Here is a 19,740-nt window from a genome sequence, read left to right on the forward strand (position 1 = left end):
TTGTCTATCAACTCACCTTTTATGTGTTTTTAAAAGGTCTCCATGTTCAAAGTCTTTCAGAAACTTTTCTTCATAGTCAAGAAATCTTCAAAATGATTATATTGAATAAGAAAGTTCATTTTTCTCTAAAATCTCAAGTAAAAATTGGCAGAATGCCCTTTCTCATCAGTTACTAAAGATACTATTTAAGTAATTGAGTTTGTCTCATTCTTCATCTAAGAGTTCTCTACATTCTCACAGGCAAAAACCTCTTTACAGAGTTTTAATTTCACCTTCACCTTTCCTGCTAATTGGCCATTACATACTCTTGAATCAAGGAAAGGTGAAATCTGCTCCTGAGTTAAAAACATAAAGCAGGTTAAGAACACTGGACTATTGATCTTTCCGAAGGTTGAACATCATCCTAATCCCATTGGTCAGCACGTAGGGGCTACCGGAAGTGACCTCCTTTAATTTCTTTTCTTAAATAACTTCCTGTTTCCAAGAGACTCTTTAACCTCCCTCATGTGCTACTTTAAGACATCCCACCCTAATCAAGTGTCAATCTGGGTACAGGAAACTTTTCCAATTTTCTTTTGAAATATTTCCAGATTGTCCCCTTGGCTCTGTGAACACGTGAGCATTAGGGTCATCTTTAAGTCATCACCTTGATTCCAGGAAGTCCCTACCGTATAGAAATCACAAAACTAAAGCCTGAATGTTCCTCCTCTTTGTCAGAACTTGAGTTCTTCTGGGTCAGCCAACCTGATGTGGAGAAAGGAGAATCATTTAAGGTGAATAATTTGGAGGATCCCTCACTGCCTTGAAGGGTGAGGGAGGAAAGCTTTAGATATGACAGATTTCTGATAGGAGGTATTTATTGAAGTGGAAAGTAAGCTAGAGGGATGAAGTGAAAAATTGAGCATAAAAATAAAGGAATGTATGATCCAATTTTTATATTCTGAGAAGCTCTAAATATAGCTTAAAAAGCATTTTAAAGCCACATGGGCCATGCCAGTACATGACAGGGGATTGGAGCAAGGCCTGGCTAGATAGCATGGCTGAAACCTTCCCATGGCAATTTTCATGACCTGATAAGATAGCAAAAATATTTTATTTTTCACAGACATAACATAGAAAGTATGTGTGTTCTGAAAAGCCACCTCAAAAGTATTTCTCTACATGCTATGGAAAGTTAGCCTAGCAATAGTATGTTTCTACAGCATCTACAGAGAATCAGGTAGGAAGAAAGTTTGCTTTTATCTTAACCTTCAAGCTAACTCAAAAACTAAAATAATATTATGCTTTATTGATGCATAACCTACTTTAGCATATCGACCCTGCTTCATGTGTGTCCCAGCACTGTCAGGCTGGACACAACAGGACACAAATTTACAGACACTTTCCACCCTCTTCTCTACCTTTCATATTCATCTTTGGGATGCTTAATTTTATGTGTCTACTTGGCTGGCCACTGTGCCCAGCTGTATACTCAAATGTTATTCTGAATGTCTCTGTGAGGGCGTTTTTGGATGAGATTAGCATTTAAGTCAGTGGACTTTGAGTAAAGGAGATTACCCTCCATAAAGTGAGTGGGCCTCATCCAATCAGTTGAAGGCCTGAATAGAATAAAATACTGGCCTCTCCTGAGCCAGAGGGAAATTCTCCAGCCTGACAGCCTTTGGACTTGGATTACAACATTCAGTATTCCTGGGTCTCCAGCCTGTGGGCAACCCTGCAGAATCTGGACATGCCAGCCCTCATTGTCCTGTGAGCCAGTTCCTTAAAATAAATCTCTCTCTGTGCAGACACATATCCTATTAATTCAGTTTCTCTGGAGAAATCTGACAAATACATTCCTTTTCCCCATTCCTTCTTTTCCCCAACTCACGTTGCACCCATAAAATGCTTTCCATTGACCTCAGGTTGTATTGATGCGAGAATCTGTCAGGTCAAATATTATTGCTCTCCATGAGGAAGGGTTAAAACCTAGAACTGAACACAAAAATGGCATGTGTCCCCAGTTGACACTAAAAGCAATTAAATTTTGTCAAGATATTTATGACACTTATACGCCAATTATTATCAATTCATTTCCGAAGGACATTTAAGTAGAATAAAAGCTGTGCTTTGTTTTATTTTGTCTTGTTTTAATAAAAGGTAGTTCTCTGAAAAGTATATCACTGAGGGGATAATAGAAGAAGAAAAAAATCAGGGTCAAGTTTCAGAGCTGTATGTCCTGAGGAAAGGGTGGGAAACCTTGCCAGTCATCTGGTATACCAGACATGGTGTCACCACCCGACGGCTCCCTTCTCTTACAGCACCAGTTCAGATTGACCTTGTAATACTTCCTAATTAAAAATCCTTCACGGGCCCACTTTGGCCAGGTGGATAAACTCCAGGGCACGTAGTTCAGCCTGCAAAGTTTTTCGCCATCTGGATAGGAGGCCAGGTTCCATCGACCTCCTCCTTCCCAATCCCACTTTGTTTCAGTCCCCACCAGGTCACTGAACGTTTCCTAAATATCATGTTGGTCCACACTTCTGCCTGTGTGTGGACCCTTCCATCTGCCTGGATGCCCTTTCCCCCTGGAGATGCCTACTTAGTGTCTCAGCACAGACATTTCATCTGACTATAGACTTTCTCTGAAAGCTGCATTCAGTTTTTCTCTAATCCCGTATTACATATTTTTTATAAAAATATTTTTGACAAGGTGCATTTGTTTACATGTATATCTATCTCTCCACCACTAGATTCTGCACCTTTTCAAGAAGGTGACCATTCCTTATATACCTTTGCACATAGCAATGCCTGACAATAAGTAAGTGCTCTATTAAAAGTAAAAAAGAATATGTACCCAGCTTTGACAGCATTAGCTTGAGAATATTATTAACAAGTAGTCCTTTAGCACTTTCAAATATCTCCCACTCGCATGAGGATAATGGAAGTCTTTTCAACAGAAATACAAGAAAGGAAGGAAGGAAGGAAGGAAGGAAGGAAGGAAGGAAGGAAGGAAGGAAGGAAGGAAGGGATGGAGGAAGAAAAGTACAGACAAATAACAGAGTTCCTTATTGTGTAGAAAGTGTGAAACCCTTTATACTCATTACCTTTTTAGAAGGAATTAGAAAGAGTGTTAGAAGAGAGATTAAGAAATGAGAACTGAAATTGTCACTAAGAATGGAGAAACATGGAGGGCTGATCTTATCCCATCTCTGATAAAAGGAAAGCAGGAAGAAATGAGAGAATGGGAGGCCCCCATGCAGGAACCACCCGGTCACGACCAACAACAAGAAGGTGAAGAGAATTTCAGGGAGGCAGGTCCTCGACTCCAAAACTCTTTTTAAATCTCTCTTATGGGCAAGGTTTGGAATAAACACACTTCAAGTCCACTTAAGCGTTTGAATTCCAGGGTAGTTCTCTTTCAGTATCCAAACGTGTTCTCAGTACCTTATTTTGAGACTCAGTTAGTATCAGCTTTAAATTATTATACTGAATAAAATAATCAGGTTGTGTTTTAAGAGGTTTTTTTTTTTTTCAGTTGTTAACATAGAGTGCTTGATGTAGAATAAAGCTCGCAATTGGTTAAAGTGGAAAGCTGACTTCTTAGTATAACAGTAAACACTTTCACATTCTAAGGTGTGAACAAGAATTTGTGTTGGGTCCTCCCCCTTTACTCTGGGAGGGGTTGCTTTGTGGGCTTTGGAATCTAGCAGATATGAAACATGGGCCTACTGAGAGTTGCTGGGGAAACTTGCTTCACACCAATACTCTAAGTGTTCTCTTTCGTAAAATATAAATTGACTGGGATGATATGCCTCACCTTCTGTACTTAGAGGAATGGTAGTTTTTCTTACAAATGGAACTGAACTATACTGCTTTTGGAAAATGACTGTTTGTCCCAGGAAAGTGTGTGTGTGTGTGTGTGTGTGTGTGTGTGTACATGCCCTCATGCAGGTGCATGTGGACTTTCTGTCCAGGAGATAATCATGAGAGAACAGGAGAATCTCTGAGCAACAGCAGGAAAGGATAAGGAGGTCATCCTTTACCACTGACCACAAAGAAGGTCAAGTACTGGAGGGTGCCCTTCCAACCTGCTGAAGACCTACATGGCCTTACCCTGCACTGTGTAACTCACACTCAGCCAATCTTCCTTGGACACCAGAATTGGATGAGCAGTCTGTCACATGTTCACTTGGGTGTCTGATCTTGAATGTAAAGACCTGATTGACTTCAAGCCCACTTCCTCTTTCTTCTCCCATATTACAGCCAAAGGCAAATTCATCCTCTAAGCTGCTTGGGTCAGGAAACCTTGGATTCATCTTTAATTTTTCTCTTTCACTCACAGTCTGCATTCAGTCCATCAGTAAAATTTGGATCTACCTTCAAAATACTACTCTTCCATTGCCAATGTCAAGGGCTAATTTACTATCATCTCTTCTGTGCATTATTTCAAAGACTTTCTAGTAGGTCTTCTGTTTCTGTTGTTAACCCTACAGTGTGTTTATAACACAGCAGCCTAAATCATATTCCTTTAGTCAGATCCTTCAGTGTCTTTCCATTTCACTCTGAGTAAAAGGCAAAGCCTTTACTGTGGTCTCAGTGACCCTGTAGGTCTACACCCACCCTCTAACAGCATTTTGATCAAGATTCGCCCTCTCCTTCACTCTATTTCCAGATACTTCTGCCTCACTGCTGTACCTCCCACCTCCAAGGAAGCCCTACCTCAGGGCCTTTGCACGTGCTGTGCTTTCTGTCTGGAACACTCAACTGCTAATTAGCCACATGTAAACTCTCCTACATCTCAGAGGTCTTTGCTCCATTCTGTGTTCTGATCCCTTCCCTGACAAACTCCAATGAAAACGGTAAACTCTCCTGAATACGTAGTCTCTGTACTTGCTTTAGTTTAGTGATTTACTTGATATTTTACTTGTGTATTTTTAATATACTATACTCCAAAAAATATATAAACCCTATAAGGGTACATATTTTTAATCATTTAAAATGTATTACTATAGCTCAGTGTCTAGATTTTTTCCCGGCACTAATACTTATTGAGTAAATAATTCTGAGCCAAAATAATGTTTCATATTCCTGCCTTTCAGAGTTGTACTCAAGGTAGGGAAACTTTAAGCTGGAATGATAGAAGAAATGAAAAAATTTCCCTCCATTTTAGCATGCATAATACGAGAGATTTATAGGCATGTTCTGGATATTCTTGACAAAGAGCAGAATGTCATGAAGCTACTAAAATTCTGCAGATTGCAATACTGTATTCTAGACCAGGCCAGAGAATTTCTCTTGGGAAATGTGGGTGTTTAGGTGGTGTGGGGGATGAGGGAGTGGGGGTGGTTAAAGCTGGCTGGGCTGTGTAGACCAGTGGTTAGATGCCCTACATCCTCAGACTCAGGGGTAAGCAAACCTTACTGATGGTGATAGTATAGAAACAGGGAAGTTGGGGTTCACTCTATAGACCCCAGAATAGAGAGCAAGCAAAACAAACCGCAGAAAAGTCATTTCGTAGTGTATAATGTATTTTAAAGTAAGCCCTACAGCCTGATTCACCTTTATTAAAACATGATAATAACACCTGCACTCTTAAGAAATAGCTTGGAAATCAAGCAAAAGAGCCTCAAGGGGACCTCCTCCTACGCTGTTTCCGACCTCCTCATGTTTGTGAACTGGCATCTCCCGCTTCCTATGGGATGCAGCAGATTTACGACCCACTAGGAACCTAAATTCCAGGTTATTCTGGTGACACGTAGTCACATTAGAAAACCATGTTGTGCTTTCAAATGAGGCACAAGAAATCCAGCATGTCCCAAACAGAACTCACCGTCTTCTCCATTTACAAGTGCTAAATTTCCCATATTTTGGGAATGTCACCTCCTTGCAGATGTAAAATCTCAGGGTGATGTGTTTTTTTGTTTTTATTTTGGTTTTTTTACATCTTTATTGCAGTATAAAATTGCTTTACAATGGTGTGTTAGTTTCTGCTTTATAGCAAAGTGAATCAGTTATACATATACATATGTTCCCATATCTCTTCCCTCTTGCATCTCTCTCCCTCCCACCCTTCCTATCCCACCCCTCTAGGTGGTCATAAAGCACCGAGCTGATCTCCCTGTGCTATGCGGCTGCTTCCCACTAGCTATCTATTTTACATTTAGTAGTGTATATATGTCCATGCCACTCTCTCACTTTGTCACAGCTTACCCTTCCCGCTCCCCATATCCTCAAGTCCATTCTCTAGTAGGTCTGTGTCTTTGTTCCCATCTTACCCCTAGGTTCTTCATGACATTTTTTTGTTTTTCTCTCTTAGATTCCATATATATGTGTTAGCATACAGTATTTGTCTTTCTCTTTCTGACTTACTTCACTCTGTATGACAGACTCTAGGTCCATCCACCTCACCACAAATAACTCAGTTTCATTCCTTTTTATGGCTGAGTAATATTCCATTGTATATATGTGACACATCTTCTTTATCCATTCATCCGATGATGGACACTTAGGTTGCTTCCATCTCCTGGCTATTGTAAATAGAGCTGCAATGAACATTTTGGTACACGACTCTCTTTGAATTACAGTTTTCTCAGGGTATATGCCCAGTAGTGGGATTGCTGGGTCATATGGTAGTTCTATTTGTAGTTTTTTAAGGAACCTCCATACTTTTCTCCATAGTGGCTGTACCAATTCACATTCCCACCAGCAGTGCAGGAGTGTTCCCTTTTTTCCACACCCTCTCCAGCATTTATTTTTTCTAGATTTTTTGATGATGGCCATTCTGACCAGTGTGAGGTGATATCTCATTGTAGTTTTGATTTTCATTTCTCTAATGATTAGTGATGTTGAGCATCCTTTCTTGTGTTTGTTGGCAATCTGTATATCTTCTTTGGAGAAATGTCTATTTAGGTCTTCTGTCCGTTTTTGGATTGGGTTTTTTATGTTTTTGATATTGAGTTGCATGAGCTGCTTGTAAATCTTGGAGATTAATCCTTTGTCAGTTGCTTCATTTGCAAATATTTTCTCCCATTCTGAGGGTTGTCTTTTGGTCTTGTTTATTTTACACCTCCCTGTACATTGACTTAATTGTCGAATCTTGCTGAACTTGCTGTTAAAATTGGTCTTCTTTTTAATCTTCAGTTTTGCGCTCCCCCCGGCCCCCGCTAGAACTTCGTAAATTCACTCAGTCTATTACAACTAATGTCTTTGCTTCTTGACTCTGTTTCTTTCCATCCTGGATTCTGCTATCAGAGTTATCTTTCTATGCCAAAAGTTCTCAGTCTTACATGTGCTGTGACTGTCATGTAAGCAACACACTGACATGGACAAAGCCAAATAGTCACCTTCCTTCCCCGCAATTGTATGCAGAAATAAAGCAAATATTGCTGCATTTTTTGGTGTGATAGTCGTTAAAATATTTTAAAACATGAAAGTAATGAAATCAGCCATTCGAAGATATAAAAAATGTCATTTAACTGGAAAAATAAATTGGCAATTTGATTTTAAACATTTTTATTTTTATAGGAAATAAGTCAAACATACTGAAAAGCAATGAAAATAATATAACCGTTATCCATATATCGACCACCCAGATCTACCAGATGTTGACATTTTGTTACACTGGCTTCAGAGTTCTCCTCTTTGTTTTAAAGAGGAAAAAAAGAGACAGCTAAAACTGGGCTTCCTTCCATTCCCTTCTCTTCCTCTCCAGAGGCTAAAGTTTTGTATATCATTACTGTGCATATGTTTGTACCCCTATTATGTTTATATTATAAGCAATTTATATGATTAGCCTGCTTACATTTTTACTGAAATTGTATCACACTATTTTTACCCTTTTGCACCCTACTTTTTTTGTCATCAACATATATTGGTACATGTTGATGCAGTTCATTTAATCAACTGGCCTTATGGGATTCCAGTATCTGAATAAACCCATCTATTTGTGTATTCCCCTAGTAGGGGATAGTAACTTTGTTCCAATTCTCTCATTATTTCACTGCTACAAACCCGGCAGCAGCAAAAATCCTTGTGAATATCCTCATGCACATATGGTAGACCTTCTAATCTAGAGCAAGAAAGTTTACAATCCAGAGGAATGCCTCCATTTAGTGAATACACCTCTTCAGCTCTCCAGATAATATTGCTCTCCAGATGGTTGTATCAGATCGCCCAATACTGCTGTATCAGAGTTTCTTCTCTCTTCATTGTCACGTACAGAATAATTAATAGTTTTTCCAGTCTGATGAATTGAAATCGAATTTCATCATTGGTTTAATTGCATTTCCCTGATTCCTAATGATGTTGCAGGAGTATATTCATATATTTACTAGCTATTCTGATTTTCTTTTCTCTGCAGGGCATAATGTTCACAACTTTTGCCCATTCTTTCATTGGGTTGTTTGTTTGTTTCATTAACTTGTAACATATTCTATATTCTAATCTCTCATAGGTATATGTGTTATATAGATTACAAATATTCTCTTCCAGTATATACTTTGTTTTCACTTTATTTGTGTTGTTTGTTGATAGCAGTTTGTTTGAACTTCTAATTTTTTTTTTTTTTTTTTTTTTTTTTTGCGTTACGTGGGCCTCTCACTGTTGTGGCCTCTCCCGTTGCAGAGCACAGGCTCCAGATGCACAGGCTCAGCGGCCATGGCTCACGGGCCCAGCCGCTCCGCAGCATGTGGGATCTTCCTGAACCAGGGCACAAACCCGTGTCCCCTGCATCAGCAGGCGGACTCCCAACCACTGCGCCACCAGAGAGGCCCTGAACTTCTAATTTTAATTAGGCCAACTTCATCAGACCTTAGTATTTCATTTTGTATGTGTATGAGCTTTACTTAAAAGCTGCTCAACAACAAGGGCATATATCCTACATTTTCTTCTATTTTTAAAGTTTATTTAGTATTAAAAACTTAATCCAAATGAAAATGTGTGTATGTGTGTGTGCACATGTGGTTGAGAGAAAGATCTAGTTTCATCATTAGTATTTGCACAATGATCTTTGTAGGTATTTTGAGGGGATTATCATATTTCTATTGATTTGCAATGCCATACCTATCACATACCATGTTACCTTGTGAATGTGGGCCTGTCTTTTGATCAAACATATATTTTTAACGAAATAATTTTATGTAAAACGAATTCTAAAATATCCATTTATGCTTTAGTGCTTTTTTTGTATTTATATTATATTTTGCAATAAAAAAAAGATTTAAAACATAGTTTTGAGCTTTTTTCAGATCTCAATAACATGTATTATACAAATTTTTAAAACTCAGGTATATACTATTAAACAATAACTATACAAATCCTTATTTAATTTAAAAGGTATATAATTTACACACTTTTACATGTGATCTCTAATATAAATACAATATTACCAATTTCACGTAAATAATGACTTTGTTTACCTTTGATTTTGTTAAAGTGAATGATATATTTATAGAGTTAATCTAACCCAGGTACAATGCAGATGTGAATGCCCTTTGAATGGACCCCTTTGTCTTCCTAAATTATCTATAGTTTAAAATTAGAAGGTAAGATAATATAACAAATTAATCTTAGCATTAGTTCTGTAAGATAATAGTATTAGCCCTATTCCCATAATAGTGAATGTTTTAACTGTAGCTGTGTCATGGATAAGCTGACTGTAACCAAGCCCAGTTGTGTGAGAGTTCCCTGTAATTTCTGCTCTTTCTCTCTCATATAAAATTATTTGAATGCAAGTAATTGAGAGAGTAATTATTATAAGTTAGTAGCTTGGCAGAGATATTTACTGCTCCCTAAATATCCATGAGCTCCGCCAAATTTCCCAACCTTCTTGCAGTTATGTGGGACCATGTGACTAGTTCTAGAAAGTAAATAGGTTATGAGAATTGCAGATGGCACCATATTGAGAGGTAAAAGCTGGACCCCTGAGCTTGGGGAGCTGCTGTTGGAGAGAGACCATTGAATGCCCTTTAATTCATTGGCAGTGGTCTCGGCGTGTAAAAGAAGTGCATTTTTATGTGTTAAGCACTGATATTCCAGGGTTGTTTGCTAACACGGCATCATGTATCCATCCCAACCAAGGCAAGTGTTACGCACATGATGTATTTCTAAGGGTGGATGTGAGAGTTCCATAAACCTACTAAAAGATTTTAAAATATTTTTATCATGATATAAAATAATTTAAAATAAGCACATTCCAGATGGGTCATTTAGATCTTTTTTTTTTCTTCTTCAAACTATGGTCCAGCAACATTGACATCACCTGGGTGGGAACTTGCTAGGCTCTCAGACGCCACCCAGGCCTGTGAATCTGCATTTCAATAAGATACCTAGGGATTTGTTGCTACATTTTGAAGTTTAAGCAGCTCTGATTTAGGTGATTACCTACAAATATTACTGACTCCCAACTTCAGTGCCCAAATTGACTTCTAGGTTTACCCTTTCATTGTTGCCAATTAGTGCTATTTGAATTTCAAATGCTAATCAGAAAAGGACAAAGACTGTATATATGAAAATTAAATAATTAGCCCAGTGAGTTTCTGTGAGGATTTTCAGCAGAGTTCAACCAGAGGAAAGTGGTGGGAGATTTAAGTCAGCACATAGTACCTGGTAGTTTAGACAGGTAAAACTTAGAACTTGGACCATGACTGTGAGAGCTGTATTCATACTGCACACGGTGGCTTAATTTTTGTAATCATCATTCGTGTTACATTCCTGCTGTTATTGAGTTCTATTGGTTATATTATTTTTATTTAATTTATAAATTAGTTGGGATTTTGCTGATGTATTATTGGCATAAAAATAAAGAATTTATAAATTGTTTGATGTTTGTACATCAATTTTATAATAAAAACAATTGGTAACTGTATTAGTTTCCTAAGGCTGCTATAACAAATTTCCACAAACTTGGTGATTTAAAGCAAAAGAAATTTACTCTTCCATAGTTCTGGAGATCTGAAGTCCCAAATCACTATCCCTGGGCCCAAATCAAGGTATCACCCGGGCCACCCTCCGCTCAGAGACTCCAGGGGAGAATCTGGTCCTTACCTCTTCTAGCCGCTGGTGGTGGCCAGTATTCTTTGGCTTGTGGTCACATCTTCAAGTCCCTCTTTTTTCTGTCTTCACATCACCTTCTTCTGCTGGGTGTCAAATCAGCCTCTGCCTCTTTCTTGTAAGGATACTTGCGGTTGCATGTAAGGCCCACTAAGATAATCTAGGATGGTTACCCCCATGTAAAATCCTCAATTCAATCACATCTCCAAACCACCATCCCCCTTTTTTTGTCATATAAGGTAACATTTACAGGTTCCAGGAAATAGAAAGTGGCTATCTTTGGTGGTGGTGCTGGTAGGGGAGAGGTAGGTGTAACATTTTTCAACCTGCCATAGAAACTTTATAATGAAAATGATTGGTCAACACTGGAGAGTCATTAGAAGTTTGTTTGCTTTTTAAAAAACATTTCATATGCTACTCAAATTTGAGAAAGTCTATTTTTATGGGAATAATATTGATTATAGTTTAATTTGTATAGCAAATAAATAATTTGCAAAATTTGATACATATGATGTTCTGCCACAGAAATGGAAGCTGGTGTCAGAATGTTAGCAATATATTGGATTTGAGCAATTGCTTTAAAAGGAAGATTCTAATCAAATTATTCTCATTTGGCATATAATGCCTTTTACAACTTGTCTCTTACCTAATTTTCTAGTTTCATTTTTTACTGCATTTCCTTATTTTCTCCTCCTTCCCCACCCAGGCAGACATGAAGGGGACACATGCAGATAGAAACAGTGGAGGATAATAATCTGAAATTTAGTTCAAACCAGGGCTCAACAAACCTATCCAGTCACCAGGGGAGGAGTGGGGCAGAGAAGCTGACCCAAATAAGTGGAGGTGTTGGATGAGGGCAGGGGAGGTGACTCTTTTCATTAACATGGGTGTGATTGTCACCTTTGTCCACATAAGGCAATGTTGAAAGCACACCTGCATTAGGAGTGATTGATGTACAGTGATTGATACCTAACTATTAGTGGTTCCAGAGGAAGAGTTCATCCTGGTCTGAATATCTCAAAGTGATCTCAGGGGTGGGTCTATTGCTGGGGCAGAAGCTGACTTTTATTTAGTTTGGATTTACTGATATGTATTTATCAATATACATATCTGTAAAATTGGCGAACTTTGATAAAATAAGGGATGGTATTCATTTTGCTTTTGTATCTAGAACCATGAAGACTAAAATATTTTGTATACAGTAGGAGCTCATTAAATGCATTGATTGTGAATACCTTAGTTTGGGTCAGAGGCCATTTCACACATCAAATGCTTTTCACCAGAAGATTAAAATTTTGCTAGAAAGAAAAGCTACCAACAAAAAAGAAAATGTTAAATCTGAAAACTGACTAATTATAGGATCCAGAGGCCAAGATGTGATTTTTTTTTTTTTTTTTGGATAGGAAATCATGAGTTTTTTTGGCTAAGTTCAAAAACAGCTATTGTAATAGCTTTGGAGATGATTCTAGGTCAGTTGTGTGGGTGTCTCTATTGCACTGAAGTTATCCTTGGAATCTTCCTCTCATAAATGAAGTGTTATTTTATTCTTAATGACAAATTGGAATAGAATATGGTCCAATACCAGAAACTTATTATGGTGGGAAAATAATGCTGCCTGAGGATTATGTGGACACCATTTTGCAGTTAAAACAAATCCAATGCACTTTGTCTTGGGGGATCAACTCCAGATTTTTGTTAGGTGTTTAGTTTTGGAGGCTCTTTGTGAATTGACATTTTCTTGATGTAAAATATTCGTGGCTCAATTCCATTTCTTTACTGACGGTTGAGGGGAAATCTAATCAATAACTCACTATATATTCAGTTGGCTCTCAAAGAAAGCAATGTGATGAATATCATTCCTTTTGTAGTTGTTATATATTCATATATCACATGGTTCAATCCCAGACATAGGATGATTTGATCCTTGAGTTTAACTCTACTTTCTGAATTTGAGTCTGTGGGCTGATTACAAAAGACCACTTACTATGTCTTCTTTATCGGGTCAATGACAACTGTTCAGCATGTGGGTAGGGTGGGCAGCAAAGTGGGAAATGATAAAGGTATGGAGATAGGCCTTCCTGATAGGGTAGGCTTAGGCATCAGTTTCCTAGGGTCACTGTAACACACACTGGGTATATTAAAACAATGGGAATTTATATTTTTACAGTTCTGGAAGCTAGCAGTTCAAATCAAGGTGTTGGCAGAGTTGGTTTCTTCTGAAGGCTCTGAGTAGAATCCTTCCTTGCCTCTTCCTAGCTTCTGGTGATGGCTGTCAATCTTTGTCCTTCCTTGACTTGCAGCCAGATCACTCCATTCTCTGCTCCGGCCTCACAGGGCATCCTCCCTGCCTATCTTTGTCTTCACATGGATGCTTCTTTCAGTGTCTTATAAGGACACCAGTCATATTGGATTAGGACCCCCCCACCCTACTGCAGTAGGACCTCATCTTAACCTGAGTAATTCCATCCGCAATGACCCAACTTCCAAACCAGGTCACATTCTGAGCTACTGGGGGACAGGACTTCAACATGCCTTTTTAGGGGGACACACTTCCACTCATAAGGACTTCTGATGGAACATTCCTTTCTAGAAACCACTCTTGATTTTTAAAGCAGCAATTTTTTGATATGTGCAAATTGCTTTTGTCACAAGCAATTTTTTGATATGTGAAAATACTGGAAAAGAAGGGAGATTAACTCACAGGTTACAGGAAACAAAACCACAGAACCTTAGAGCTGAAGGATACCTCAGAGAACCTTAAGTCTCTTAACTGCACCTTCTATTTAAAATTATAAATATAGCACATGTTTATGGTAAAAAAAACATTCAACCATATTGGAGAATGAAATTCCTCATACACTATTCCTGGTCTTTGGAGGAAATAACTGTTAATTTTTATATTTGTTCTTTCTGAAATATTCTATGTGTATTTAAGAATATATATGTATATATACACATAATGTATATATACATGAGTGCATGTATATATATGTATAAATGGAGTTATACTAAATATACTCCTTTGCAATTTGCCTTTTTAAATTTTATTATAAAGCTTGTAGCCCACAGGTATAACACACTAGTTTTCAAAATGAGTTCTATACAGCCCTGGGCTACACACAGGTGTTTCTGGGGCTATAAAAATTAAATATTTATTTTTGCCAAACAATTAAAATGTATGCTGCCTGAGAGTCCTTTTTATTACTTTCATCTTTTTTTTATATATTTGGGGGTTTTGTAATAAGATTTCCTTTGAAAATTGGAGTTTATGGCAAAAAAGGAAGGTAGAGAAAGGTAGATAGAATAGATTAGCAAGGATTAATCTGTTTCAGTTATCTTATTTCAATGTTGAGGAAACAAAGGTCCAGAAAAGGGCGTTAAAGGGCAAATGGGAAGCAGTGTGTGCCCTGCTTTGCCCAGAGTTCTACACAGTAGCTAGTACACCTGTAATCAGTGAACATCTGATGCCATGTTGGTGGGGTCTTCCTTGTTCTTCTTTCTGTTACTCAACACATGGATCACTTACCTCGCTCTCTGGTGAAAGGTAGTTCAGGTGGTCACACGTAGAGACTAACCAGGTGGAGAGGAGATGAAGCTGTAAAGATCAAAGTAACGAGAAGATGCGGGAACGGAGAACGTGGAGTCTTAGGAGAAGACAAAGTGGAGAAGACAGAGTGGGTCCAAGGGGTGGAAACTGACATCTGTCGGTCAGAGATTGAAACACAGAGTTGAGAATATGATGGAGAGAAGAAGTTCTGGGTGATGAGATGCAGCAAAGTCTGGTTGTGAGTGAAGGTGAATGAAACGGGAAAGGAGATGAAGGTCATGGTAAGTGAGCACGTGGAAACTCCACTTGGATACCAAAGAAGTTCATGATGCTGGTGGGAGTTGGGGTGTAGAGTAACATTGTCACCCTTATGACAAAGCCTTCAATGATGGGAGAGCCAACCAGGAGCTTTGGCAATGACAATGACATGGCAGGATTTCAGGACATTGTAGCAGGAAATATTACATAAGGAGTGAAGGAGGAGTATGGAGGCTAGGAGGGAAAACACCTCATTGCTCGATTCCTTGGTGCTGAGACTTTGGAACACAGCTGCTAAAGAGGGCTACGAGGGACATAGCTTCTGGATAGGACTATAGGAAGAGTAAGACGACATGGGAAGTACATTTCAGAGAAGGCGAGGAAAACTAGTAGAAGGGAGGTCATCTGTGAGAGGGTAACAGCAAAGGGAAAGCACAGGGAATCACAGAGGGACAGTTTAAGTGACTGTCCCCTGGAGAGAACTAATGAGCAGTGACACCACATTTTGGTTAGTGGGAAAGGATGAGAAGGACGTGGGACATGGAGTAGTTCTTTGGCCTTCAGTTTCCTGATGGAATCTGGGATGGAAGTTGACCCCTCCCAGCCAACTCCATCTGAAGTGTGCAGGACCAGAGAGTAAGGCGTCTCTGCTCAGAAAGTCCCCTCATCAGCATCCCTGGGTGCTGGCTGCATGCCTGTCTCTGTGACAACCTAGGGGCACCGTTACAGGCTGTGAAGGAGCTGAGTCTATTGTAGGGTCATGGAGGTGAACACAAAGTGAAAACTGCCTCAGAACTGTGTAAGCACAACAACATAGGAGTATGTGTAGAAGGAATGTTGCCTCATCCCGGTCCTGTCCAGGAAGGCTGGTGATGGTATAAGAGCCAAGGCATCCAGGAGGTTGGAGGGCAGAGCAGATTTCAGGCTTCTGGGTGGACTGGGGTGAGGGTGGCTTGAATGTTACAGCTATACAACCTCAGGGTCCTTGAATGCTGAGCTGCAGAGTTGGTTAAGTCTTCTGCTCATGAGCCTTTGAGGAGGAACTGAGTACCCCCCTGAAATAGCTGGGCAGGAGTCAAGCCCTAATGAAATGAGGTCCTCGCTTCTCGCTTAGGAGAGGGTTCTGTTCTTTTCATGGTCAGACCTGCATGACTGCTCCATGGACAGTCACTGAGAAAGTCTTCAAGACTGGTCCTAACAGAGGAGAAGGGACCCACCTCGACAGAGTCTATAAAACGATGCTATAAACAAGGTCCAACTTACAAATGCCCAGCCATCCATATGGCTCATTTAGGTTGGTAGGTGCGTTTATATTTCAATTAGCATCACCAACATTATGTTCATGTTAACTTACTATTGTTAACGCATCCCCTGGTCATTCCCTGAGAATGTCAAAGGACAGAGTGTAATGAAAATAGACAGAAAAGATGAGATGAACTTCTACCCATCAGGCTATCAACCTTTGGATTTCTTTTTGGATTTCTTTTTTTTTTTTCTTCATAGTTCTTTTCATTGTCTTTAGCAATGTGGGAAACCTTCCATTAGGTATTATTGTAAAGTGCTGTGTAGAAGATGTGGGTTTTGATGAAAAGTACCCCCTTGGTAGATAAAAGAGGATGCCCATCATCCCTAAACCTAGAGAAACAGGTGTGAAGGATCACTCCAGGTCCTCTGTCAGACTCTTTTAACTGTGCTCTGTAACAGAGTGATGGGGCTGCAGATAAGGGGAAATAAAGAGAATCTGTGTGGACTTAGGGCTTTTGATCACGGATCGCCCCCACCAACTGATTCTTCACTGACCTTAGAAGTAAACAATGCTGGGACCAGAATTGCTTGATAGTTTAATAAACAACCTCTTCAAATGAAGAATTGGAAAGGAATTATTAGCATGACCATTGACACTAAAATAAATATGCTTGCTTTAAGTGTTCTGGAAGAGAGGTCACTTTAAAATGACCCCAAGGATTATAAAGATTTTATCACAAAACAGAAAGATATTTAAAGAGAACATTTTACGACCATAGATTTATAATTCACCAATTGGTCTTATTACTTACATGTGAAGCATATTCATAACTCAGAATCTTTTTAATATTTTTCTGAATATTGTAATCTTTTTTCTGGAAATGGTCTTAAATAAACCAAACCAGTGTTAAGATAATGAAAGAACTTAATTTTTTCCATTTTTCTATGTGCTCTATATCATTTTTTTCTCAAACTACCTGTGGTGAGAAGCCACATTTTAAAATTTCCAACTCATAGCAAAACCATATATTTGTAAAATACAAAAGAAGTGAAGTGCTAGGAAAATGAAAAGAAAAGAAAATATGTACAAAATACAAGCCTTAATTTTTAAAAAATTTATTTTATTGAAGTATAGTTGATTTACAATGTTGTGTTAGTTTCTGCTGTACAGCAAAGTGATTAAATTATACACACACATACACACACACACACACATATATTCTTTTCCATTTTGGTGTATCACAGCATATTAAATATAGTTCCCTGTGCTGTAAACAAGCAGGACCTTGCTGTTTATCCATCCTATGTATAATAGTCTGCTTCTGCTAACCCCAAACTCCCAACCCAGCCCTCCCCCACCCCTCTATTCCCCTTGGCAACCACAAGTTTGTTCTCTATGTCTGTGAGTCTGATTCTGTTTTGTAAATCAGTTCATTTGTGTCATATTTTAGATTCCACATGTAAGGTATCATATGATACTTGTTTTTCTCTCTCTGACTTACTTCACTTAGTATGATAATCTCTAGGTCCATCCATGTTGCTGCAAAAGACATTATTTCATTCTTTTTTATGCCTGAGTAATATTCCATTGTATACATGTACCACATCTTCTTTATCCATTCATCTGTTGATGGGCATTTAGGTTGCTTCCATGTCTTGGCTATTGTAAATAGTGCTTCTATGAACATTGGGGTGCATTTATCTTTTTGAATTAGAGTTTTGTCTGGGTATGTGCCCAGGAGTGGGATTGCTGTATCATACAGCAACTCTATTTTTAGTGTTTTGCAGTACCTCCATACTGGTTTCTATAGTGGCTGTACCAATTTACATTCCTACCAACAGTATAAGAAAGCCTCACGTTTTTTTTTTTAATTGCTGGATTTAACAGGCATGAAATCAATCTGTCAAAATAGTTCCTCTCAATTTCAGTACCTGTGTAGCTCATGACAGGTAGCGGTTTGGGACCAGCATCTTCATACTGAGAAGCACAACTTATCTGTATAAACTCTCTGAGCAAGCAGGCCTTCAGCCCAACCAAGTCATGTCCAGCCAGTTCCTGCTAGAAAAACAACCTGATATCCCCAGTATGGCCTTCAAGATGAGTAAGTCCCACTTTCCATTCCTAAAGGACTCAGAGTTCGATGCTGAATTTCTGATGAATCAGATACTCTCTAATTCAATCCTACATAATTTTGTTGGAAGTCTCTTTTGTTGAATAATTATTTTTAAATGTAAAATAATGAATTCAATCATTTAAAAATGGCCTTTTCTCCCAAATCTATTTTTATAATGAATTTTTTGTTATTGAATAATTATCCACATGTATTTCAGTTCACATCCTAGATTTTTTTTTCTTTTTAATATATACTTGGAAATTCCCTCATGGTCCTTTCTTTACAGATTTCCTTTCTTGTCCAACAAGAAAAATATCCTTGTATCTTTCCCTATGATGCTAAACTTCACTTTGTTTATTATCTTAATGTTATTTTGATTTCTAATACTATTACTAAAGGTGATAATTGTACCTCTTAGATTATCTTGGTTCATTTACCAAGAGTATAGTCTATTTTTTATGTGGTAAAGTTGAAAATATCAAATAGTCCTAGATCTCCAGGGACCACTTACAAAATCTCACTTTATTAAGCTATAAAATTGAAATGTAATTATTCATTGATTAATATTTCGGTGAAACACCACCATTATGTCTGTGCCCATGTTACTTTGTTTTGACCTCCAGTCCTAGTTCACATTTACTCAGATGATATGGGGATGTTACAAGGGACAATAAACTTTATTAGTGAAGAAATATGATGCCATTTCTGCCCTCTAATTTACCAGGCTATCACTGGCATAGGAAGAAATTATAAAACTTTGACAGCATTTTGCTCCATGACGGTCTGTGAATTATTATCTAGCACTACGCGCTCTCCTCCGTCCTTGCAAATTGATTTTTGGATGATTTGTTCTGGTTTTTCCAGGTAAGGAAAATAAGCTGATGCCTGTAAGTTCCAGGGTCATTGTTCATCCCATTTTTAAATCTAGACACTGCATTTGCCCTTTTCAAGTCCTCTAGTGCTTCACCAGTGTCTTCCATGAGTCCTTAAAAATAATGGCCGGTCACCTGATGGCTGAATATTTTAGCCAGGTCCTCTGACATAATAAGCTGTTAGTCCCATGCATTTGAAAAAAAAGAAGGAGAGGGCCCAAGTCGACAAAATTAGACATGAAAAGTGAGAAGTTACAACTGACACCACAGAACTACAAAGACCATAAGAGACTACTACAAGCAACTCGATGCCAATAAAATGGAGAACCTAGAAGAAATGGACAAATTCTTCGAAAGGTACCGTCTCCCAAGACTGAACCAGGAAGAAATAGAAAATATGAACAGACCAATTGCAAGTACTGAAATCGAATCTGTGATTAAAAATCTCACAACAAACAAAAGTTCAGGACCAGATGGCACCACAGGCAAGTTCTACCAAACATTAAGAGAAGAGATAATACTGACCCTTCTGAACAAATCTATTCTTTTAAAATGTTTTTAAAGTAGAAGGTAGCAGGAAGATGACATCACTAACAGGATAAAGATAGAAAACCATTTACTTACAGGAGCATATTTGGTTCTGATAAGAGAACACCAACCAAGCTTTGATAAG

The sequence above is a fragment of the Mesoplodon mirus genome (assembly GCF_964341445.2).
Source record: "Mesoplodon mirus genome assembly, chromosome: 17".
Classification (NCBI taxonomy): Eukaryota; Metazoa; Chordata; class Mammalia; order Artiodactyla; family Ziphiidae; genus Mesoplodon; species Mesoplodon mirus.